Here is a 25,574-nt window from a genome sequence, read left to right as displayed (position 1 = left end):
AAACTGAACAACTACCGGAGGAGTGGAAGGAAGGAGTAATCTGCTTCATTCACAAGAAATCCAACCATTTGGAATGTGAGAACTTCAGACTGATCAAAATTTTGAATGCCACCCACAAAGTGCTACATCAGATCATATTCCGTCATTTTCGTCATTCTACTACTTACTTTCAGTCCTGGGCACCCACGGTGGTGCAGAGGGCCGACTTCCATCCTGGGCAATTGCCAGCCATCGCCTTGACCTGTGGCCAGGTCAAATTCCTGTCGACTTGCTTGATTTCGTTGTTGAGGCTGCGCCGCTATGAGCCTCTGGGTCTGCCTCTGCTGCGATGTCCTGCTGGGTTCCAATCTAACGCTTGCTTCCAGTTTTCATTTCCGCCTCTGCGTAGTGCGTGGCCAACCCACCTTCACTTTCGCTCCTGAATTTATGTCGCTATCGGCTTTTGATGACATCGACGATGGAGCTCCACGGTAGAGGAACAAATGGGAGGCAACCATGCACGAATTTTATACCGCAGGCATCTATTGATGAAGACCTGCAGCCGTTGGGTGTTCTCCACTGATACACACCAGTTTTCCCTGGTGTATAGCACATATTTCACGCTGAAAGGATTGACCGTGTTTACGCCCAACGATTTGGTCTTATTGATGTTGATGGTAAGACCTGCCGCTGAGGAGCGATTGGCAAGATCATCGGGCTTGCTCTGCATGTCAGAGCGCCGTTGAACTAGGAGAGCAACGTTATCAGCCAAGTTAAAAGTCATTAAGGAACTCCATGGTGATGGACTACCAGAGCAATCCACGAATTGGTTCACGGTCAATCGCACCAACCAGGATCTCGTCGATTACGATGAGGAAAAGCAGCGGTGATAGTATACATCCATGCCTCACTCTAGCAACGACCCGGATGGGATCGGACAAAACACCGTTGTGCGGTACTCTGCACGAAAATGCCCTGTACTGTGCTTCAATGAGGCCGAACATTTTCTCAGGGAGACCCTTGCGCCTGACGGCTTCTCACATGTTTCCGTGATTGAAACGGTCGAAAGCTTCTCCGTAATCAATGAGCACCAGGTAGAGAGACTTAAAATTCATTGAGACTTAAAATTCATTGATTTACCCCAGAATGATACGGAGCGTGACAATACGGTCCACACAGGATCATCCAACACGGAATCCTGCTTGCTGCCGTCGGAGAGTTGCGTCAATCTTCTCCTGTATCCGGTTAAGAATCACTTTGCAGAGGACTTTGAGAACGATACACAGTAACATGATGCCCCGCCAATTATCACATACAGTCAGGTCACCCTTTTTGGGTACCTTTACTAAAACGCTTTGCATCCAGTTGGCCGGAAATGCCGCGGCTTCCTATATATTGCAGAATAATTGATGCAGTAGTTGTGCGGATACCACGGGGCAGCTTTGAACATCTCAACTGATATGCGATCGACCCCTGGGGCTCTTATCGATTTCATGCTACGGATGGCTGTTTCTATCTCCTGCACTGATGGAGCTTTGGTACTGACACAGGTAATGCGTCGAACCCTTGGTGGATAATGCTGAGGTGTTTATGGCGTGGCCGACACTTGAAAAAGGCTTCTAAAGTGCTCGAACCAGCGTTTCAACTGATTAGCCGGGTCGGTCAGTAACTGCCCAGACGTGTCTTTCACGGGGATCGTAGCATTCATCCTGGTCCCACTAAGGCGACGTGAAACATCGTAGAGGAGACGAATTAGTTCGTGGGAAGTAATCAAACCGGCATCATCGACGGCCGGTCGACAACGGACCAGATCTACAATGCATGGCAAATCATCCAGAAATGCTGTGAATAGTAGGTCTTAATACATCACCTGTTCATCGACTTCAAGGCGACACTTGCTTCTATTGATCGCACAGAACTGTTGAAAATCATGGACGAAAACAGCTTTCCAACCAGACTGATCAAAGCAACGCGTTGCAGCTATTGACGGTGTGTAAAACTGTGTAAGGGCTTTAGGGCTGTTTGCATATCAGAAGGAATTTCTCAGCCTATATTCCACTGCACGAATATATGCTGACCTGCTACTCTCACAGAAAATTTGACGTTTGAGCGGTGCCGGCACCTCTCAAACGTCAATTTTTCGGTGGGAGTAAGCAGGCCACCATATATTCGTACAGTGGATTATCTTGATGCATGGGAATTTCCTTGACTGAATCGCTCAAGAAACCGTTTTTTCTTCGATCACAGTACGCAGTTGCGAAGGAATGACTGTTCAAATGGCAGTCACCGTAGAAAATTCCTGTCACCAATCGCTCAAGAAGTTTCTTGAGTGATTTCTTTCGAACACGAAACTGGGCTTTTGGGTGCACTATCCAGTTTATTCGAATCTCGCTGGAGACTGCGACAAGCCGGTGAATTTCCATGTCTACTCTTCAACATCGCTTTGAAATGTAGCAATACGACGAGCCGGGCTCAACAGACGGGTACGATTTTCACAAAATCCAGTCAACTTATGTGCCTTGCCAGAGTATTTGGAACGGTGGCAAAATTGTGCACTCACCTGAAACACGAAGCAGCAAAGTTCGGACTGGTGGTGAATATGTCCAAAACAACGCACCAAATGTACCGTACCATGTACAAAACGGACCGGTGGTCCACAACGGATACGAGACATAAACCATGCTCGAGCAGGACCTGCAAGCACTCGTAGTTTTCCAGCGACGCGTGCTAATGACGATTTACGGCGGTGTGCAGGAGAATGGTGTGTGGCGGAGAAGGAATAATAACGAGCTCGCTGTACTCTACTGCGAACTCAGCAACCAGAAGGTAGCCAAAGTCGGAATGATTCAGTGGGTAGGGCATGTTGTAAGAATGCCGGGCAACAATCCTGTAAAGTTGATGTTCGCTACTAATCCGGTGGGCACAAGAAGGCGTGAAGCGCAGAGAGCACAACAGGCGGATCATCTATCATCTAAAGTAAATGAGTTCGTAAAAAAGTGTTTTTCACCGTACGGTAAATACTTATTCCAAAAAAAGCCGTAAAAATCAGGTGCATACCCGGCTTAAGAATCTTACCATATTTATTAAAAAAACAATGGAAGGTATGCAAAACTGCATGAAGGGTTCGAGCAATCTGCCCCGTTTACACCCGATCCTCGATTTAAACGATTTTTTTTTTTTGCACGGCCGTGCAAAAAAAAACAAACTCTTACAAAGTGCTCTACAGTAAGCCGGGCTCAACAAGCTGCAGGATTTTTATAAAATCCGGTCAATGTATCTGCATCGCGGATGGCCTGCACGATGAGTATTATAACATTTGGAACGATGACAAACACATGAACCATACTCGAGAAGAACCTACAAATAATACTCGGAATTTTCGAACGACACGTGCTAACGACGATATTCGGTGATTTGCAGGGAAATCAAAAAGGCTTAAGTGTGGCATTTGGGTATGTATTATCAACTTTACAGGATGCTACTAGCTCTTGCACCACAACTATGGATACATTTACCTTGAACGATTAGGTATGTTTCATAACTCAAACAGTCATTACTCCTAACGGACAGTGGTCATTGCTTCAAAGTTCAATGCCACTGCACTGTTTACTAGCACAATAATAATTTACTCGAAGAAAAAACACGTAAAATTTTCTACCGCCCTTAGATATCTCTCCTAAAACACTGTGTCCATGAAAGCACACCACTTGCACACTATGTAGCGACTGAATAAGGAGCTAAATCCTCTACGTTAATCAAGATATTGAAATCGGTACTTAACATTCTTTGTTTGTTCGGTGATTTATTATTAATTGTGCACCAATGTCACATCAGCGAGGATGGATCATGGATCTTCATTCTTCATTGTGTTTGATTACTGGATAATCGGTTGCATTCACCACAAATTTATTATCGCTACAGGGGCACACAGTGGTTGTCCGTCCCAAGTTCCAAGTACGTCGCCGTAGTCCGTCGTCACTGAAAACCGGCTTTGACCTTGACTCTCATTCATTCAGCTTGTTTGGGCCGTACTGTTTCTTCAAAAACGAACATTTCGGCCCCAAAGGTGGACACAAAGAGGCGGGCTTATGTTTCAATTCACACGGGTAAACGATCGCCGCATCTATCAAACAAGTTATCTTAATTTGATCAACCCCGTGGAGATTCTTAGCAGTTCAGTTGAGTGCTTTTCATAGATACAATTAATCGTAGCCCGCGCCGCTCTATCCAACTCGATGAAGCAAACTGGCTCTGTTGATTCTTGACCGCCTCGAACCACTGCATAACACCCATTTTTCTCACTTTTGTTTTGAATAATAATTCGCTCATAATCCACCCATCTAGTGAGATGTGGTCAAATCTAGGCTTGAGCTAGACGATCGATTACGAGCCCCCCGTTAGCATGCAATTTCGGTGCACCACAGTCGAGTAAGCAAGCAGAAACGTTGTAATCGATCGCCGGTATATCCAATTATTATTTAGTTTTTCGGTTGAAAGAAAACATAAGCTCAACGGGCTCAGGTTGCAACTTGGATGAAAAACACAAAAACGAGTCGTATATTTAACCAGGTCTCACGGTAGCCAGTGACTAGTAGAAGCAGTTTTGCTCCATTCACAGAGAGCTATTCATTCAGAACTGGAAGGTGGACGAAATATTAATTCGCCTTTGAGTAGTATGTAGATATTAGTAGACGGTGGCAACAGGACGAGTTGTTTTGTTTGGTTCTGAGTCTGTTCTGGTTGACCATACCTGGCAGTAGTATGTACTGCTTAAAACCAGTTTGACTACTAGTATGCTAATCAATGCAGCCAAATCAGAATGCCATCGCGTTGGAGGCGCAAAAATGTAAAGAATGATCAGTATGCAACATGAGAACTCTTATTACTGTACTGGGAAAAGGCTGCTGGTAGTTATCTTACAATTCAGGAACGAGTAGTAATTATAAATTGATAGAACGCACTGCTATTCAAAGGTCAAGGGTCTAATTTTAAGTTGATTCAAATCAGTACTACTAAATACATTTCAGTTCTACGGCGACAACACGTTGTGTCAAATGCCGGGGTCTTCAGGGGTTGTGTCAAAGTATTAGAATCCAAGAGTCAGAGTCATCAGTTTTCGAGAACTGTTTGATTGGTCTCTTTTGGCTGATGCAACTCTTTGGCAGAACCAGTCAGAATTCCGTGCCGCACGAATACTTTCGAGGTGGTGGAGGAATTCGTCTACCTCGGATTCTTACTTACGGATCATCACTTCCACTTCCACAGCTTCAGAAGAAGCTGCGATTTAAAAAGATTCACCCACGCACCAAGTGCACCATGCAGACCCGTGCCCAGGGAGGGGTTTTGGGGGTTAAACACCCCCCATTCTTAAAATTTCATATTTTCATATACTAGGCGCCCCTCCGCGTTTTTCCTAAAATTACGGAAAACCCCTCCCTTATCGCCTTTTCTGTGCACCGGCCTGGCACCATGTACAAACCGCTAATAAGATAATAATAATAATGTTGGCTGTTCGAGCCCTATGAAGTTGATCATCAATATTAACGTCTTTTCTCGATCAGCCTAGATAGCTGTGTACACTGCAAATTTTGTTTACTGGTATTCAGCAAACTTTGCTGATTTTTTTTGTGCTGATTGCGTTCAGCAATACCAATTTACTGAGTATCAGCAATAATTTTTCAAGTTGCTGAACCATACAGCAATTTTGACAGTTGATCAGCAACATTGTGCTGAAATTCAGCAAAAAAATTGCTGAAATTCAGCAAAAAAATTGCTGAAATTCAGCAATTTATTTTACTCATTTTTTTGTGCTGAAAGAATTTCAAAAAAAATGGTGTGTAGTGTCGGTAGCGATTGTCTCAATCGACTAAGAATAACACTACGGACCGCCTGTTCCGGTGGTAAGAATCCACTAACCGGTGACCCCTAATAAATGGTGTGATGCGGCTATATGCTTACCGTGCCTAGGAATGAATGGTTAGGGGGTCTAATAAAAACCTAACCGCTAACGGAGCCTGTGGAAAACCAGGGCGCCCTCCACAGTATGTTGCCCTTACTGCGCTAACCGGAGCAATAGCGCAGTGGACCTTGTGTTTCTCCGAGACAATCAGCTGCCCTTCTTTAATCTCACTTGAGGCTAAATAAGGGCGGGGTTATGAAGATGTTGTTAATAAGTATAAATTTTCACCTATATGGTTTCGTATTATGCGATTTACACAGTGTATTCTGTGCATCCTCGCCTTTGACGCATTCAAATCGATACCGATCTGGCTTTATTGTTGCTGTTCTCTTTTGTGCTGTGATTGTTAAGAGTTTAATCTTGCCTAGTTTGGGTAGTGGCTACGGTTAGGATAGCTCAGATCAATCTTCAGCATAAAAGAACACCAACAATCAATCTTAATAGACTTATGCAAAATGGTACAGCCCAAGTGGCGTTAGTCCAAGAACCTTACTTTCATAAGGGGAATTTCTATTTAGGAAACCTTGTGAATCTGGTGTTTGCAACTTTCAGTAAAATGAAATGGCAAACTCTTTTGTCATGCCTCGAGCATGTGTGCTTGTCAACAACGCAATCGTTGCTACACTCATCTCTAAACTAACCACCAGAGATGTATGTGCTATCACAATCGATGTATCTGCTGGAAACCTAAACAGGAAATACGTCTATTGTTCGGTTTATTCACCGCATGATGAACCATCCCCTACGGATGCTTTCAAACAAGTCATCGCATACTGCACTTCAAAAGGCCTTTCGCTAATTGTTGGCAGTGATGCTAATGCTCACCATATCATCTGGGGCAGTTAAAACATTAATTTGAGAGGCTCCAGTTTGATGGTATACTTAAGTAGTACAGATCTTGGATTACTTATCATAGGCAACCGCCTAACCTTTATGGTATCTGCTAGAGAAGAAGTGTTAGACATAACGCTTTGCTCTAGCAGAATTTGTCACGAGCTGACCAATTGGCATGTGTCAGATGAAGAATCTTTATCTGACCATCGCTACATCTTTTTTGAACATGTGAATGTTACTTCGCAAACGTTGCATTTTAGGAACCACCGGTCAACCAACTGCGGTCTGTGAAGATCACAAGAGGAACCCCTTGGTGGAACTCTGATCTGGTGAAGCTCAGGAAACAAAGTAGAAAGAGTTGGAATAGACGACGTTCGGCTGGATCGGAGGCATTCAGGTCAGCTCGCAAGGCCTACCAGAAAGCTATTCGGTCTGCTGAACGATCCGGCTGGAAAAACCTTTGTACAAATGTTTCCAGTTTGAGTGAAGTCAGTCGGTTGAACGAAATCCTTGCAAAATATAAGGATTTTCAAGTGAACGAACTTCGTTTTCCAAATGGTAATTTCACTTCCTCTGATGAAGAAGTTTTGGAATGTTTATTCAGTACACACTTCCCCGGTTGTGTGGATATTACATCTTCGGATTAACCTGATGTATTTTCTTGCAGTTTTGACTCTCTGGCTTCGGCTCAGAGTATCATAACTGTAGAATCGATTGAGTGGACACTAAATACATTTGCTCCATTCAAATCTCCTGGAGCAGATGGGATTTATTCTATTTTGCTTCAGAAGGGATTTGATTATTTCAAACATGTTTTGAAAAAAACTACTTGTTTGCAGTTTTGCTACAGGGTATATTCCCAAATCCTGGCGGGATATTATTGTGAAGTTTATTCCGAAAGTGGGTCGTGCATCGTATGAAGAAGCAAAGAGTTTCAGACCTATCAGTATGACCTCTTTTCTTCTGAAATGTTTAGAACGCATTGTCGATCATCACATCCGTGATGTTCATCTGGCCAACGTGCCTCTTCATGTGAACCAACATGCCTACCAATCTGGTAAGTCCACTGTGACTCTTTTACACAAGGTTGTTTACGATATCGAGAAAGCATTCGCTCAAAATCAATCCTGTTTGGGTGTTTTCTTAGATATCTAGGGTGCCTTTGACAACGTGCCTTTCGATGCCATATTGGAAGCCGCACAGGGTTATGGTATATCTCCAATGATTTCCAATTGGATCCACCAAATGCTCAAAAACCGACATCTCTTCTCGACATTGCGTCAAGCGGCGATTAGGAAATTGAGTGTTTGTGGATGCCCCCAAGGGGGAGTCTTGTCACCAATTTTGTGGAATCTCTTAGCAGATACGCTATTGAGGAAACTCAATAATAGCGGTTTTCCTACTTATGGATTTGCCGACGACTACCTAACATTGTTAGTCGGTATGTGCATCAGCACCCTTTTCGACCTGATGCAAAACGCTTTTCAGGTAGTTGAGGGTTGGTGTCGCCAATATGGCCTTTCGGAAAATCCGAGTAAAACATCTATTGTTCTTTTCACGGAAAAGCGAAACCGTAATGGTGTTCGACCTTTGCGTCTCTTTGATTCTGAAATCAATGTGACTGAACAGGTAAAGTACGTTGGAGTCATTCTTGATTCCAAGCTTTCCTGGATACCTCACAATGAGATCAGAATCAAGAAAGCTTGTATGGCCTTCGGGCAATGCCGGCGAACCTTTGGTACAACTTGGGGTCTAAAACCCAAGTATATCAAATGGATTTACACAACTGTTGTTCGTCCAATATTGGCTTATGGATGTCTTGTGTGGTGGCAAAAGGGCGAAGTGAGAGCGGTCCAATCAAAATTAGGCCATCTTCAAAGGATGTGCTTAATGGCGATGTCTGGAGCGTTCTCTTCAACTCCCGCGGCGGCGCTCGAAGTTTTTTTTTTTTGACGTTGCCCCTCTACACATTCATCTCAAACAAGAAGCACTTTCTTGCACTTGGGTATTCGGTTTACTAGAGGAAACTCCTGTGAACCGCAGTTCAACACACACCTCGTTGTTTCCCCTTTTGGTGAATTGGAACAAAGTTGTCCGTGCTCCAAGTGATATTACAATTGCTTCTATTTTTCCATATAGGACATTTTCCACGAAATTCCCTTCCCGGGAAGAGTGGACATCTGGTTATCTGGAGAGAAGTATTTCAGACGGCATCGTATGTTACCTGGCCGTACCTGGCCATTCTTCCATCGCTGGAAATGAATTGGCTGATGAGCTAGCTCGCACTGGAGCATTCCATGACTTAATTGGTCCTGAGCCAGCTATTCCGGTATCCAGGGCCGATTCTAAGGGGGGCCGGGGGGGCCGGGGCCCCCACATTTTAGGGGCCCCCACATTTTAGGGTCCCCCACAAAAACTTTTTTTGGTTGCTAACATTAGCTTTATTTTTCATATTATTCTAGTACTGTACTGAAAATAAGGAAAAACATTTTTGGTCATCTCTCCGAGGGGCCTCCACATCCCCTCGGGCCCCGGGCCACCATAATCCTTAATCCGGGCCTGCCGGTATCGAAGTGTTGGGTAAAGCTCCAGATTGACACCTGGGCTGCCACTCAGCACAAACAATATTGGAATAGTTTGGAGTCATGTCGTCAAACAAAATTGTATTGTACTGAGCCATCTCTACGGGTGGCGAAGTATCTAACAAATCTGTCTAAGCATAATTGCAGCATGCTGGTCAAAGCGTTGACTGGTCACTGCCGACTCAGTTATCACATGGCGATTATTCAGCAAGCTGATTAATTTGTATGTTATAGCTGTGAATCCGATTATGGAACTTCGTATCATTTGATATGTAACTGTCCAGTTTTTGCGCAACTGCGTTTCCGAGTACTCGGTAAATAGGGGAAGTTACGTATTTTCGGCAGTTTTGTTCTCTTCGACATGGGGGGTTTTTTGAAACCTGTTGGTCTCAGAGTTTGCCTCAAAGCCTTCCCAACCAAGCTGAGTTTTATGTCTAAATTCCAGGAAATTCGACCCACAAAAATTCTCCATGACGAAGAGAACAAACCGGCCGATAATACCCTTCGTCACCCTACTTATTAAGTGAAACTGACTTCAGAAACCTGAATCTTCAGGACGTTCTGTTATTCTTGACCCGCTGTGGTAAAGAACTATAGGCTCTCATTTCGTTTAATGCTCCTGCCTCTCCGAATCTCTATCGACAGTGATAAAAACCCAGTGCGGTTGAGAAATTCGTGAGCTGACCGTCGGCAACGACACCTGCAGAGAAATTCAGAGACGCATTATGGCAAGGAATCTAGCTTACTTTGGACTCCACAGAACTCGGCGATCGAATAAAGTTCGTCGTCACACGAACCAACCATCTACAAAACACTGACTAGACCGGTAGCCCTCTATGGGCACGAAGCATGGACTATGGATGCAAAGGACCAACGCGTCCTTGGAATTATCGAACGGAAGTTGTTGCGTACCATCTACAACGGAGTGCAAGTAGAAGACAAATCGCTGAGAAAGTCTATGAACTACGAGCTCCGCAGAACTCTACGATCGAATAAAGTTCGCCGTAACACGAAGTTAATTATCTTCAAAACGCTGATTAGACCGGTAGTCCTCTATGGGCACGAAACATGGACTATGGATGCAAAGGACCAACGCGTCCTTGGAATTTTCGAACGGAAGTTGTTGCGTACCATCTACAACGGAGTGCAAGTAGAAGACGAATCGCTGAGAAAGTCTATGAACTACGAGCTCCGCAGAACTCTACGACCGAATAAAGTTCGCCGTAACACGAAGTTAATTATCTTCAAAACGCTGATTAGACCGGTAGTCCTCTATGGGCACGAAACATGGACCCTACGTGCAGAGAACCAACGCGCCCTTGGAGTTTTCGAAAGGAAGGTGTTGCGTATCATCTACGGTGGAGTGCAGATGGAATACGGGCCTTGGAGAAGGCGAATGAACCACGAGTTGCATCATCTGCTGAGGGAACCAACCATCATCCATACCGCAATAATCGGGAGGCTACAGTGGACGGGTCACGTCATCAGGATGTCGGATAGCAACCCGACTAAAATGGTTCTCGAGAGTCATCCGACCGGTACAAGAAGACATGGTGCGCAGCAGCTAGGTGGGTCGACCAAGTGGAGGACGATCGGCGGACCCTACGCAGAGTGCGGAACTGGAGACAAACTGCCATGGACCGAGTGGAATGGAGACGGCTACTATGTACAGCAGAGGCCACCCCGGCCTTAGCCTAATCGGTAAGTAAGGTAAGTATAAAATCCGGATTTCCAGGCAGGTTTTTGTACAATAGATCGATCAAATTTTCTCGTACCGTAAAACGGGGTAACTTTGATAGTTTTTCGGTGAATTTTCTCAATATTTTTCCATGTATCAGTATTTCCCCGAGTTTTATATTTTTAAACCAAGTACTGGGGTATCAGCTATCAATTGCAATTGAAAGATTCGATAATCTGAAATATTTTGGGTAACTTTTAGTTCTTCATATGAGTGAGAATCAGATTTTCATTTTGGGGCAACTTTGATAATGCCCTGAAAAACACATCAAATCTTAAAAATTAATCACATATTGAAATCTTGGGAGTATGAACATGATGAGAGAAGCCTTGTGGAATGCATCAGATATAATTTTTAAATCATAACATTGATTTTTTACTAAATTCTGAATATAAAATTGAGTTTGTTGAGTGGAAAACACCGTGAATTTAGCTATGAAAAATCACTATATTTGTAATAATATATGCTTAACGGTATATCAACAAATGATTACAAGCTATTCATGATGAGTTATCTTTTTTTGGGTAGTTTTTTAATGTAATAAATTTATTAACAAATTTTGAACAACACAGATTTATCTACATGAAATTACAAGGGCATTGCATACTTTTAGGCGTTTATCAATGTATGGAGATTTATATCCCAATTTACAATACTGCTCCCATTTCGTAAAACACACACTTCGTTGAGAGATTAAAGGCCAGATTTGGAATCTACTATGATGAATCTATCGAGAATAAGAGCCCATTCATTGAAAAAATAGTTGAAACGATTGCTTGAAGGGGTGACAAATGACAAAAATATTAACTATTTTTATTTTTTGACCAAAAAGTTGTATATAAACTCGATTTTATTGAAAATACGTCTAAGATGAACTTTACTATGTATAGAATTGATTTACGTTTGCCTTTTTCTTAACTGGTTGAAAGGATAATAGTAATAAGATAACTATGCAATGTTTGCCGCACTATGAAAATTACCCGCATTATCAAAGATACCCCGTTTTACAATACCCAAGATAGCCATTTGCCCAAGTTTGCTAAAAGCTATTAAACATTGACAATTAAAAGAGCTTTTCAGGTACCCGGGTAACACTAGGTTTGGGAGCGGACCTGGTGTGATGGTTAGAACACTTGACCATCACGCCGAGGACCTGGGATCGAATCCCACTCCCGACAAACTCGCAAAATGTGAGTTCTTCCTTCGGAAGGGAAGTAAAGCGTGGGTCCCGAGATGAACTAGCCTAGGGCTAAAAATCTCGTTCATACAGAAAAAAAAAAAAAAAAAAAAACACTAGGTTTATAACGAACTACTTTCATCAGTCAAATATCTCGACCCACTCAAGTTTGCTATCACAAAGCCAGATTTTTCACCAACATTTTAGTGCCGTCAACTGGTGCAATTGAATTTAATCTTGAACTGATTGTCTTCTTCATATCTCTTTTAACAACCCTAGTGACCTTCAGCGATGAGGATCGTTTAACAACCTGCGGCACTGTTCGAACTGAAAAACATTGAAAAACCAATGGTGTGGTGATCCAATTAACCATATGTAGCCGGCTACCCGAGGAATGACAACAAAGTCAACCTCTAGGCTTGTACAAATGGTAGGTAGGTACTTGAACGGATCACTGAGAAGAAGCTTCACTTTTCTGCGCCCAGTAGGTACGCTAAACTGGGTGCGTTCGTTGATTGTCGATTTGCCCCAATTAGAGCAATAATTAGACAAATGCGAGTGCCAGAGCCATTGTCGTGTTCCTTCGAGCGATTCTCCGAGCTGCGACATGAAGCACGTTTTGTATGCCGTCAGCAAATTTGCGCCAACATGAAGGGGCACGGCGTAAAATGCATCACTGCTCTTAGACGACCCAAAGCGATACTTGAGAAGCATTTATGAATTACTTTAAAAATTTACGGGAGGAATAATTGTCTTTTAAAATTCAGAAGAAGGTCTAATACAAAAAATGCGACATAGAAAGAAAAGAGATTGTGAACCATCAATTTGTGTGACAAAATCTTTCTCGTATCCTCTGGGAGTCAATGCCAATAAGACCCCAGGGATCTTGAAAGGATGTAACTTTTTGCTAGTTGACCGTTATTAAATTTCCTTTTAAATGTTATGTGTTTCTAGGAGATATAGTGTTTTAAGATGCTGGTAGTTGACCAAAAACATATGCAAATATTCATATATTCAATAAACTCATACCGTGCCTATAGGAAGGTGCCTTCAACCACGATCCCACCTGCATTAATCGCGTTAGCACCAGCCCCCAGTGCCGGCGCCGACGATCAAGTACAATATCTTTGCCCGAGTTTTTTTGTTTTGTTTTGTTTTCTTTTCGCAGCCCGGTTATCAAATCTTATACAATCGATTGGCCCGCGGTTGGCATCAAATTATGAAATCAATTAACCGGCCAGCCAGGCAGCTAGCCCGCCAGTAGGTAGGTAGGTAGGTAGATGGGCGAAATTAAACGCATTTCTCTTTGGATCATTCCTGATTGTGGAGCGGGTGATCGCGTTTTCTACCCCTGAACCTCAAGCCACAACTGTGGTGTTGAGTTTGTCTTGTGGGTCAAATCTGTGAGATGTGAAGATGAAGAACCTCTTGAAACTGGTTTTCCACGGTTGAATACGGTTTTGCACATTTCGATGAAGAATGTTGCATAGTGTTCCTTTGACAATTTTCTACTGCTTGATCCTTAGTATACCTCGCAATGCATTATTGCGCATACTTACCTTACCGATTAGACTAAGGCCTGAGTGGCGTTTACTGTACATAGTAGCCGTCTCCATTCACTCGGTCCATGGCTGTGTGTCCCCAGTTCCACGCTCTGCGAAGGATTCGCAGATCGTCCTCGACTTGATCGACCCACCTAGCTCCACACACTTCTGGTCGGATGACTCTCGTGAATCATTTTAGTTGGGTTGCTATCCGACATTCTGATGACGTGACCCGCCCACCGTAGCATTCAACCATAGCAAACACCTTGGTATGTCTCTGTTGCGATGTAGATGTCCTACCTGATAGCAGTTTCAAGCTCGGAAGGAAGACCATCGCGGCAGTACTCGATTTAGAGGTATGCCCGCTTAACCTGAGAGCGGTCGCGTAGTGTACTGAGCACATACACGCACCATGAAAAAGCACGCTTTGTGCTACACAGCGTAAGCGTGGTGTCGCTGAGGGTGGCTGTAGATGCGAGTGCTCGAGAGTTATGGATGAATAATTCGTCATTAATGCCATCGTCATAGTCGAATAAAAACAGAAAAGCTCTCAGTGAAAATACCAGATTTGGAGACGTCATAGAAATCTCAAAACACTTTATACTAGCAAAGTGTTCCGTAATTTCGGGTGAAATTGATAAATTTTTCATTGTGTTTAGCAAACTCTAGTCTAACATAAGTACGATGATGGGTTTCATTAGTCAACAAGGTTGGCCCTATAGATCAAACTTTACATCAAGTAGAACCCAACAAACAATATTTAATGCTTTCCTTGGGGTGCTATAAATCAGTCGGGGTTGCATTCATCATAGCATTATTTTCTCCAAATTCCTCCGTCATGTCTGTTCGGTAGCAGTTGCGCTGCACCGAACATTCGACTCGGTACATGGATTCAACCCGAATGCCTTAGCGCAGCTTTGATCGTGTACAATCTATCCACTTACGTTCCACGTCACCACAATGTAATTTACCATCGATAGATTTGCTGAACAAAATTTACAAGCTATTTAATCGTAAAATACTGAACTACTATAACTAATACAGTTGAAATATTTCACGAATAAATACAAATGCCCCATAAAAAATGAAAGTCGCACCCATAGTAAATTAAATATTGCTCCAGAGCAAATTTGAATTGCTCCATGAAAAATTTGAACTGCACCGTAGTAAACAAATAATGTTCCATAAACATTACCATACTGCTCCATATAAAATATGAATTGCTCCATAAAACCATAAAATTGTCCATAGATTAGCATCTATATGCATGAAAATGCAGCGGCATACGTGGAACTACCCATAACTTGCGAACGGATGGTCCAATGTTGGGTCGTCTGAGTTTTGTTCCGTTAGTTTTCACTTAAGGAACGTTTATAAGGCAAAAAACGTGGACAAATTGAGAGCGTTTTAGCACTGCTTCACATTGCACTACTTTAGTGTTGTAGAAGTTTAAAGATATGAAAAATTTTCATTTTTTATGGGGCGATTCATATTTTATATGGTGCAGTTTGATAACACTAGTTTACAGCATTTTTGAACTCGGTAAGCTGATGATCATTTTTGGTGTAGAATCATGCCCTGAGTTCTAAAACGCGAAAGAAAAAAATTACAGTAGAGCGGATTTTTTTTCGACTTTCCATACAAGGGTGATGATTTGAAATCGATTTTTGTTCTATTTTTAAGCAAAGTCGCTCACTTAAAATATATTATTCTCTGTAATCAATGCTCCGATTGAGCTGAAATTTCTAATGTAACTCGCCTACATATGATATGTCAAATAAACGTCGAGAAAGAATTTTTGAATCGGGTTTTTCTTATTGAAAAAAAAATACATTTCTTCTAAAACTTTTGGGAATTTTGCTAAAATTTAAGGAGATCGTCCCTAAAACTCGCCAATATCTTGAATTTCATTAATCTGACGCGAAACCTGTATTCAGATGATCGAATGGTATTGTATTCAGCTTTTAATTTATGGAAAAAGATTTAAAATTGGTTGAACAAAACGCAATATATTTGAATTTTAGTAAATTACATATTTTAAAAAGTTGTAAAACTCGATATTGAGCTAAAACTCAAAAACTGTTCTACTTAAAATTTTTTGAAGGTCGGTTTCGAAATCAGCGCTAAATTGTGCTTCAAAAATGTTGGTCGTTGACCGAAGTTCACGACTTTCGTTTTATTTTGTAAACTAGTGTAATTTTTTAGTGCATTTATCTATTTTCTATGGTGAAACTTTTATTTTTATGGTGCAATTAAATGTTTCTATAGAGGAATATTCAATTTACTACGGGTGCAATTTTCATTTTTCATGGAGCATTTGCGTTTACAGGTATGTTCCGTTTTTGTCAGCACGGTCCGAGATTTTCAGTTGACAAAAACGTAATAGTGATAAAAACGGAATAGTTTTCTTTGATAAAATATTTTGCGACCTTTCAATATGAACTGCATGTTTTGCTATAAAAACACATTCCTAAGTAAAAATGTGTAGTTTACCATAAAATTTAATTGTTACTTGACATGGCACAAATGGCAATCTTAAGAACATTTTAGTTGCTAAGTTCACATTACAGTATTTACCTGACGTCGACAAGAGTTTTTATCACATTTTTGTGACTCCACATATGTGACCACATTTATGGGAATCTAAGAAACTCTATCCAATATACAGTAGTACAAATTCGTTTGAACGCACTTGATATTTGAACGGTAAACTTTACTTGAAGACCATCTGTGTTTTATTGGTATATATTTCGATAAACGCGCACGTAACATACTATCTGCACGAGTAACGGAGATTTTTTTTAATTCGTTTTATTTTTATCAGGGAATAACTATCTATTTTTTGGAGGAGAACTCGTTTAAACGCACTTTTTTCGTATTTTTCATTGGCAAATTATTTCATAATGTTTATATCATTATGCATTTCTAGAAGTACTATTGCTTAGAGCATTATTATCATAAATTTTAGTATGCAGAAACATAAGCAGAAGGTTTTGAGAAGTATGTGCGTTTAACCTTTCAGAACGCGCGCCATTAAGCAGCTGAAACTGCACTGCGCTTGCGCAGTATTCGACGAGCGAGGTTTTTTTGGTAGTGTTGTACTTTTTACATCGGTGCGCGTCCTGAAGGGTTAAACGAATTTGTACCACCGTATCTGTCTATTATTATTGAATCAAAGAGTGACGCATATTATAGTTCCACATGACAAACTTCCTGGAAAGATCAATCTCCCGGAACGTCAATATGGCTTCGTCTTAACAATGAAGGATATGTTTTCTTCCCTCCGAAAGACATTTCTCCACGAGTATCTTATGAGATTTCTCTAGGTATTCCTTCACAGATTCCTATAGAAGTTTCTTCTGCGAGATACTTTTATGAAATCCCAAGTAGGTATTTTTTCCATACACTTACTTAGAACTTCTCTAGAGCTAAGGTTTCCCTAAGAAGTTACTTCTGTAATTTCTCTAGGTTATCTCTTACTATTCCGCTCGGTTATCTTTTGGAACTCGATGAGAATATTTCCCTTGCAATTTCTTCAGAAGTTGCTTCTCGGATTATCTCAGATGTCCATTTTTCTGGAACTTCATCGGGGATTCTTTCGGGAATTCCTCCAGGTGTTAGAATTAATTAAAAAATATTTTGGGGTTTAACCAAGACATCTTCTTGAAATTCATCTAAGAGTTGTTTTTAAGATTCACCAAGGTTTTCCTCCCAGAATTCTTATAATTTCCTCTGTTGATTCAGAATTTCATACGGAAATATATCTATTCATACGGAAAGAATCTAAGATTATTTTCTCTAATCCCTCCAGAAATTCTTTCTGATATTCCTCCATGGGTTTCTTTTGAGGTTTCCCAAGAATTTCTTTCTGGGATTCCTTTAAAATTTTATCTAAGATTTCATCCGAAGCTCTTTAAAGAGTTTCTTCTGGTATTTTTTCAGGAAATCCTTCTGGGGCTCATCTAACAATTTCTCCATGAGTTCTTTGTAAGATTTCTGCAGGAGTTCTTTTTTGTATTTGTGCGCAGCTAAAGTCACTTCTGTAATTTTCATTTTGAATACTTTCAAAATATTTTGCAGGATTCTGTCTTTCTGCTTCGGAATTTCCACAGGGTTTCTTACTGTGGTTTCTCCAAGAGTTCATCTAAATGTATATCCTTCCTGGAGCTTATTCTGGGAATCTTCAAGAAATTCCTGCTACAAATCCTCCAGAAGTACCTTCTGGGAGGCCTCCTAATGTTCCTTACAAAAATCTCCGGGGAGTTATTTCTGAAAATCTTCACGATTTTTTTTTGTGGAAAACCATCAGAAGATCCTTGAGGGAATCTTTTCGAAATACCCTGTAGGAATACAGTAGAAGTTCTTTCAAAAAATCCTACACGAGATCCTTTTCAGAAATTTTCAAAATTGATGGAAATCCTTTAAAAATTTCTTTTGAAAATCTTTCAGGGGTTCCTAACAAACTTTAGATCAAATTCCTGGGTCCTAGACCAACTAATTCCTAACAGCCTACATTCCTAAATTTCCTAAAGGATTTTCTGAAGTATTTCCTGAAGAAATTCTCAGAAGAAATCCATTATGGAATTGGGAGGAATCCCGAATAAAGATTCTGTAAAAATCCAGTTAGCCAGTAAGGCATTGTTTCGCCAATCTGGAGATGGGTTCGATTCCCGTTCCGGTCTGGAAAACCCTCTCGGCTTCCAGAGCATAGTGTAGTGATTGCCACACAATAAACCAATTCAGACAAATTTTCTTTTTTTCTTTATGGCTCGACGTCCCCACTAGGACTTGGCCTGCCTCGTTTCAACTTAGTGTTCTTTGAGCATTTCCACAGTTATTAATTGAAGGGTTTCCTTTGCCTGCCATGGCATGAACACCACCAAACAGACGTAACACTTGCGAAATTTCCATCGACCACGCTTTTAACGATCATTTTATATTTTCATAGTTGTGACTTTCACAACCAGAGGCGCGCGCATCGTTTTTCTATGCGTTTGACATTTCACACTAGCGCCTTCTGTTGACGATATTGCACAACACAGTGATTCGTGCAACTTTTCCCCCAGGTGATGGTAGTGTGAACTGGGCGATGGATTTCCATGAAAATCGTTCAAGGTGTTACGTCTGTTTGTCTGTGGCATGAATTTGTATATTGTGAGGCAAGTACAATGATACACTATGCCCAGGGAGTCGAGAAAACGGGAATCGAACCCGCCGTCTCCGGATTGGCGATCCATAGCCTTAACCACTAGACAAATTAATCCCAATTCAGACAAATAAAGTCCTTCAATTAATTCAACAGTGTTCTCAAAGCACACAAATTTGAAAAGAGGAAGGCCAAGTTCCAATTGGAATGTAAAGCCTTAGAGCAGAAGAAGAAGAAAAAGGATTTCCAGAAGAAAGTTCTTGGAGGAATACCCAGATGGACATCCTGGAGCAATCTCCGGAAGGAACACCATTGAAGGTGGTAACCCTCTAATACCCAATCCCGCCTTTAGACGGGGTATAGTTTGAGCATTTTTGTAATTTTTGTTCCGTGGAAAATCTTTTTTTATATATTTTGGCAGATATTTAGGACTGTTCTGTATATCTCAAAATGGTTTTCGGTGTATTTTAAAACGTATTTACATTTTTTTTAAATCATTGAAAAATTGATGTTATAGTCGCCTTTCAGAAGTCATTGTTTATTTTGTATTTAATCGCTACAATTAACATATTTTAAATTTTTCCCAAATCATTCTGTCCTTGTTTAATAATTTAAGGGAATCGAATACACTCTAAAATTATTTTCCTTAAAATTACATGGAAAATAAAATTTTCTGTGGAAAAAAATTAAAATAATAATATTTCAACAATAATCATAAAATCTCAAAATGTTTTCATCTCAAAAAATCCGTTCCCCAAATTGGCCTTCAGGAAAAATATAAAAGTGTGGGGATGTTCAAAAATAAAAATTAGAAAAATCCAAAACTGAAATTCACGAAATCGAGAATTAAAAAGAATCATCTTCCAAAACATGTTTAAATCGATTTTAGATGAAGAAAAATGATATTTAGATCAAAATCGAAAATTTGGGTATTAGAGGGTTAAGCTAATGCAATGAAAAAATAGCTCGATGAGGTAATTTTAAAGGGTTCAATATTATTGATATGCGCATCCTATCTACAATTGCTGTATCGGTGTAAGCTCTTTATTTTACACTTAAAAAATGAATTGGTTTAATTTTTCTAAGATGCCCAAATAGAGTAAAATAATGCATGATAGTTAACTTGAATTATGCTCTAAGCTGTTGCGTATGCGTCTTTTATGCCATCATGGGTGGCTAGTTCTAATTCATTCATGGATGCATTGCCTTAAGATTCATGTTAAACTATAAATAACTAGTATTGGATGGAAACAAAATATAAAACTTTTGTTATTGATAAAAACGGAATAATCCCTGGTAGAGGCAAAGAACTAACCAATGATATAACAATAAAAAATTTTGCCCTAATATCTCATTTTATCATTCTTGTGTTATTAATGAATAGCACTAAATAACTCGCTAAGAACAAAAAAACACTATCATTGCAAAATTTGTTATTTATGAGTTATTATTGAATAACAATAAATAACTGAAAAATAACAAAATATGTAATCATAGCAAAATAAGTTCTTCTGAGCATCCTAAGTAAAATAACATCCCAAAGGCATATTTCGCAATCATAACTTATTTTGTTATTGATGAGTTATTTTGCATTTATTTTATTTTAAATAGATTATTGATGAAGAGGAAATCTTGTTATTGGTTTGTTGGGAATAAGCGCTGAAACAACAAAAAATAGTAACTCACTTTGTTCCAGAAAAAAAGTAAATAATAACTAATTTTGTTATAATAATAAGATCTAACCGAGGACAAAACATTTCTCAACTTACACTACATTTTTTTTCATTCATTAGAACAACATTTACAATTATGATGATCTCTTTTGAAATAACTTATGTTGTAGTTACTTTGTTCTCAATAACTCGATAATAACTTATTCAGTTATTTCTCATTTTGAAATATTTTGTCCTTGGTTAGTTCTTATATGGATAACTTTAGTTATTATTGAGTTATTTTCCGGAACAAAGTCAGTTATTATTTTTGTTCTTTTAGCTCTTATTCCCAATAAACCAATAACAAATTTTGCCATTCAGCTATTCATTTTCAATAGCAAAATTTTATCTTCGTTAGTTATTTTCTTCTGCCCGGGATATGTTGACGAAATCGGATAGTGACAAAAACGGATAGTGATAAAAACGGCTATTATTATTACCAATATTAAGGAGATATTCAGCCCCCGGCTGGTTCATCTCCGCGTCACTAAATATTGTTCCATGTAAATCTAATGAAAATGCAAACTCTCAGCTACAACTTGTACTCATTTTTTTCAGAACATGATTTTTTTTAACAAAACATCAACTCTTACTACATTTTCTTTAAGAGCTTAGGCATAGTTGTTCAACACGCTGTACAGGGGATGGCCAAAATGTTTGGGATAGGCAACTTTTTTTTCTCTCACAAAAAAGTTAAACAAGCTGTAACTTTTCATAGAGTGCATAAAAAAAAATCTCATATTTGGACTGTTTGTCAACCTGTTAGGCTGTTACAAATTTTGTTTTGACTTTCTGTCTCCCCCCCTTCAAAAATGTTTGCCTGGATTTTGCATTTTGAGGGGGCAGATAAAAAAATATTTATCAAAATTTCGGGTCTTGCTCAAAATTCCTTAACAAATCCGATGAGTTTTCAATATTTTTCAAATTAAATGCTTTATTATTTTTATCCCCCCCCGTCCCCTCGACCAGTCAAAGAGTAATGGGACAAAAAGTGAAATAAATATTTGTAACGGCATTATATGTATGTGAATCATTGGTATAAATTTGAGCTTGATTGAACTTGAAGCTAGAACCGTTGAATGAAATTTTTAACGTTCATCAACAGTACATTGCTACTTGATTCGAAGTTATAAAATGTAATATTTCCTCAGTTATTCCGGTTTGACATTTTTACCCATATAGAGGAAAATAAATCTAATTTTCAATACCACACAAAAATTACTAAATGTGTTCTTCCTTTAATTCAAATAGGCTCTAATATATCTTATTAGAGATATCTTGAGAACAGAAGTAGAAAATCTTTGGATATAACAACTAAAACTTAATGACATTGGTGTAAAAAAATTACATATTTTCGAGAAAGATCCTAAAAGTGTCAATCTATGATTTTTTCAACGTTTAAAATGTACCTATGTTTTACAGTTGACTCTCTACATCTCGATATTGATGGGACCATCGAAATAGGGAGAGATTGGATTGCAGAACGAATTTGTAATGCACACTAGATTGGAAAAACCTCCGTAACTAGAAAAAACCATCAACAAACAGATGTCACATCGCCCATACAGACTGCTTTGCTCCTAGAAAACTTGGTCTAGCAACCTGTGAAAATGGTCATATCGACATACGGAGAGAAAATGTGGAGCAAAAACGAACTAGATCGCATCGAGATAGAGAGATATCGAGATAAGGATATATCGACATATAGAGAGGTAAAATGTATGCAGATTGAAGGGATTTTTTTTGGGCCCATATAGCCGAGGCGGAAAACGCACGGGTATTCAGCATGACCATGCTGAGGGTGACGGGTTCAATTCCCGATCGGTCCAGGATCTTTTCGTAAAGGACATTTCCTTGACTTCCTTGGGCATATCGTATCTTCGTGCCTGCCACACGATATACGCATGCAAAATGGTCATTGGCAGAGGAAGCTCTCAGTTAATAACTGTGGAAGTGCTCATAGAACACTAAGCTGAGAAGCAGGCTTTGTCCCAATGAGGACGTTACGCCAAGAAGAGAGAGAGAGAGAGAGAGATTGAAGGGACCGAGCAAATTATCAAGATAGGGAGAGATATCGACATGTGGAGAGTCGACTGTAATAACTTGTGAAGTATTAATATATTATTGATAAACGCTCAAAATTTCATTCTATTCGTTTCACTGGTTTCCGAGGTATGACAGTTCAAAACTTAGTTGTCTAAAAAAAGTGTTCATGAGCTGGAAAGTAAATCAACACGATCGAAATGACACCTATCTAGAGTGCCGTGCAACTTGGCAAGACTAAGTTTGCCGGGACAGCTAGTATTACATAAATTCTCTCATGATATATATTTATATGTGATAATCTAAAGGTATTTCAAGCCTAACTTTACCAAACACCGTATCTAACAAAACCCACGAACGGAGAGAATCGAAGGGGAAGTTCGCTGTTCCCATAGCAACACATACATTGAGCATTTCGAAAACGTGAAAAATCCGGGTACTTTTTCACAAATCATTCCCAAAGGTTAGCCCAGTTAACACAAAGTCTTATATGATGTTGGATATGATGCTAAAGTGGAGGTCATATGCGTACATGCTTCCATTTAACCGCGTGTAAAGTGTGCTTATATCGCTTCCATTTTTGTATCTTATGCAACATCATATGCGATCATGTGTTGACTGGGTAGTGATACAAGTAGTCCTTAATGAAATTCAGCGCCTGATGTAAAAATTTCCTTTTTATTTACATATGTTACATACGGCGTTTGGTAAAGTTAGACTTGATTTGAATACCTGATTCAGTGTATGATGAGCATTTAATCTACCAATGGAGACGCATGGTTATTTACCAGAAATATCAAGAAAGGACTTCAGGCAACAAATTATTATATCTGTTCATCTGTAGTTCTGATTACCCGTATTAAAATCCACCAAACTATAAGAACTACAGAAATAACTGGGTAAATCTTGAATCCAAGTTTCTAAAACAGCATGCAGCACAAATGTGGCTTGAAGGAGATGCGTTTCCGGTATATCGTGGCATGTGCAATCGCTTTACTGTTTCACTCTTTCTTACGACTTTTCCTTGCTTAACAATTTATCATCAAAAATCTTAATAAACTATGAACAAATCACCCCGAGCATCCTTACCGGTGGTGAAAATCTCCGCTTCTGATAAAATCTGCTACCCTACAAGGATACCAACTCGACCAGTTTTCCTTCCGCTGCTCTGCTTCGAATCACTTTTCTCCTATCCACCCACACACACAGTCCACTATTGTCTACCGGGTGACCAGGCCAGCCACCAGAAACACCAATGTCAACAACACTTTCATACACAATCCGAAAGCCCCCCACCACAACACTGCAGCACAGAGCGATCTTAATCCCGTTCCCAGAACACCTTCGCGGAGAGCGCGCACCTTGAAATCTGTACCGCGATCGAGCCAAACATACACCTGTCTTCTCACCTCGCGACGACCACCTTCGTTCGACTAAACATTGACAACGTCTTGAGTTCACTTTTATAGACTTTATTCGCATAGGACCACGAACGAACGACGGTCGACGACGACAACCAACCGGCCGACTGACCGACCGGTGTGGCAGGCTGGAGATCGCGCGTGTTTTGGACCGCGCCGCCGTCGCACAGTGGGATCATTCTGAAAAAAGACGATCAAAACCTCTAAGAGCCGTTAGATGACATTTTAGCACATAGGTGACTTTGGAAAATATGTTCAGAAAAATCTTCTCTATTTTTATGCATATTCACTGTATGGTAAAACTGTAGGGTGAACCCGAGCAAAAAAATATTTTTTCAAAATATTTTTTTAGAGGGTAGATGTCTTCAGCAAAGTTGTAGAACAAGTAATTTCAAGTAACTTTGCTGAAGATACCATATAGCTTGGACTTCATTTTTAAAGAGAAAATATGAAAGTTTAAAAAGCAACCTCAAAATCAGTTTTCTGAACTTTTCCATGATTATATCGTAAAATTTCAACGTGATATGTTCTACAAGTTTGTAGGTACTACTGGAATACACTATCTTGCTGAAGACACCAACTCTGTAAAATTGAAAATTGCTCCAGTAAACCATTTTTTTGAAAATTTTTCACTATTTTCACTATTGAATATTTTTTGAATAGGCACTTTTTGGCAGCCGTGCTATCAAAATTTCAATGCGTTATCATGTCCAGAATAGACCAAAAGTGACTTAACAATCGGGTCTGATAAGGCACTTTCATTTCTGATGCTATTTTAATAGTAATTTTCAAAGAAAATATCCACAATTCTTATACAACCTTTCGATATTATTTTTAGCTCATCCAAGTAGTAATTCTGAATAAAAAAAATCAAGTTAAATAAATGTAGACTATTTCAACTGTTAGTGTCATTTATTTTAAACTACAAATTTTGAAAGAGGGAAAAGGCTCTTTGAGTGATTTCCTCATCTACGAAATCTTTCTCAAAAAGGCACAAAACCTTTTTATCTTTTCAAAAAATCGTTATAATAGAAACTTAAAACTAAAGGCTCCTCCGGAAGAGTATCCATAATCGAGTCGTGATCTTGATGCGGATTTGTCAAGGGATGAACCAAGGTAATATGTCTACGACGAAGGAATTTTAAAAATCATGGACAGGAATCGACCTAACGGACGCAGTTCTTGAAAACTGGAAAAAAAAATTAAAGAGTATCGAACAGCATAACCAATTTCAATAAAATATCTGTGAAGAATTTTCACCATGACGTGAGATTTACAACCTAGAATATCTCTAACAGATACTGGCTATTTCAATGTGATGCAACAAAGTTTCACTCGTTTTATTTAATTTTTTTTATTTTCAACACAAAACTTGTAGAGGCATTCATTATATTTTCGCCTTTTCAGTTTTTCAACCGAAGTTATAATGTTAACATAGC

The 25,574-nt window shown here is 39.7% G+C and overlaps 1 protein-coding gene across 2 annotated transcripts in view; it reads right to left on the bottom strand.

The window, feature by feature from the left end:
• The window catches only part of LOC115258566 (FK506-binding protein 5-like), a 38,172-nt gene extending 13,982 nt beyond the window's left edge, over positions 1-24,190 (bottom strand). Inside the window, exon 1 of one of the 2 annotated variants that reach the window (XM_062851452.1) lies at positions 23,804-24,190. The gene's annotated coding sequence lies outside the window, so the exon portion shown is untranslated. The remainder of the gene's footprint in view (positions 1-23,803) is intronic. The other variant, XM_062851451.1, reaches the window with a different exon arrangement.
• Between the last annotated feature and the right edge of the window lie 1,384 nt (positions 24,191-25,574).

The sequence above is a fragment of the Aedes albopictus genome, chromosome 2, assembly GCF_035046485.1.
Source record: "Aedes albopictus strain Foshan chromosome 2, AalbF5, whole genome shotgun sequence".
In the NCBI taxonomy this organism is placed as follows: domain Eukaryota; kingdom Metazoa; phylum Arthropoda; class Insecta; order Diptera; family Culicidae; genus Aedes; species Aedes albopictus.
This window is presented reverse-complemented; position numbering and strand designations above follow the sequence as displayed.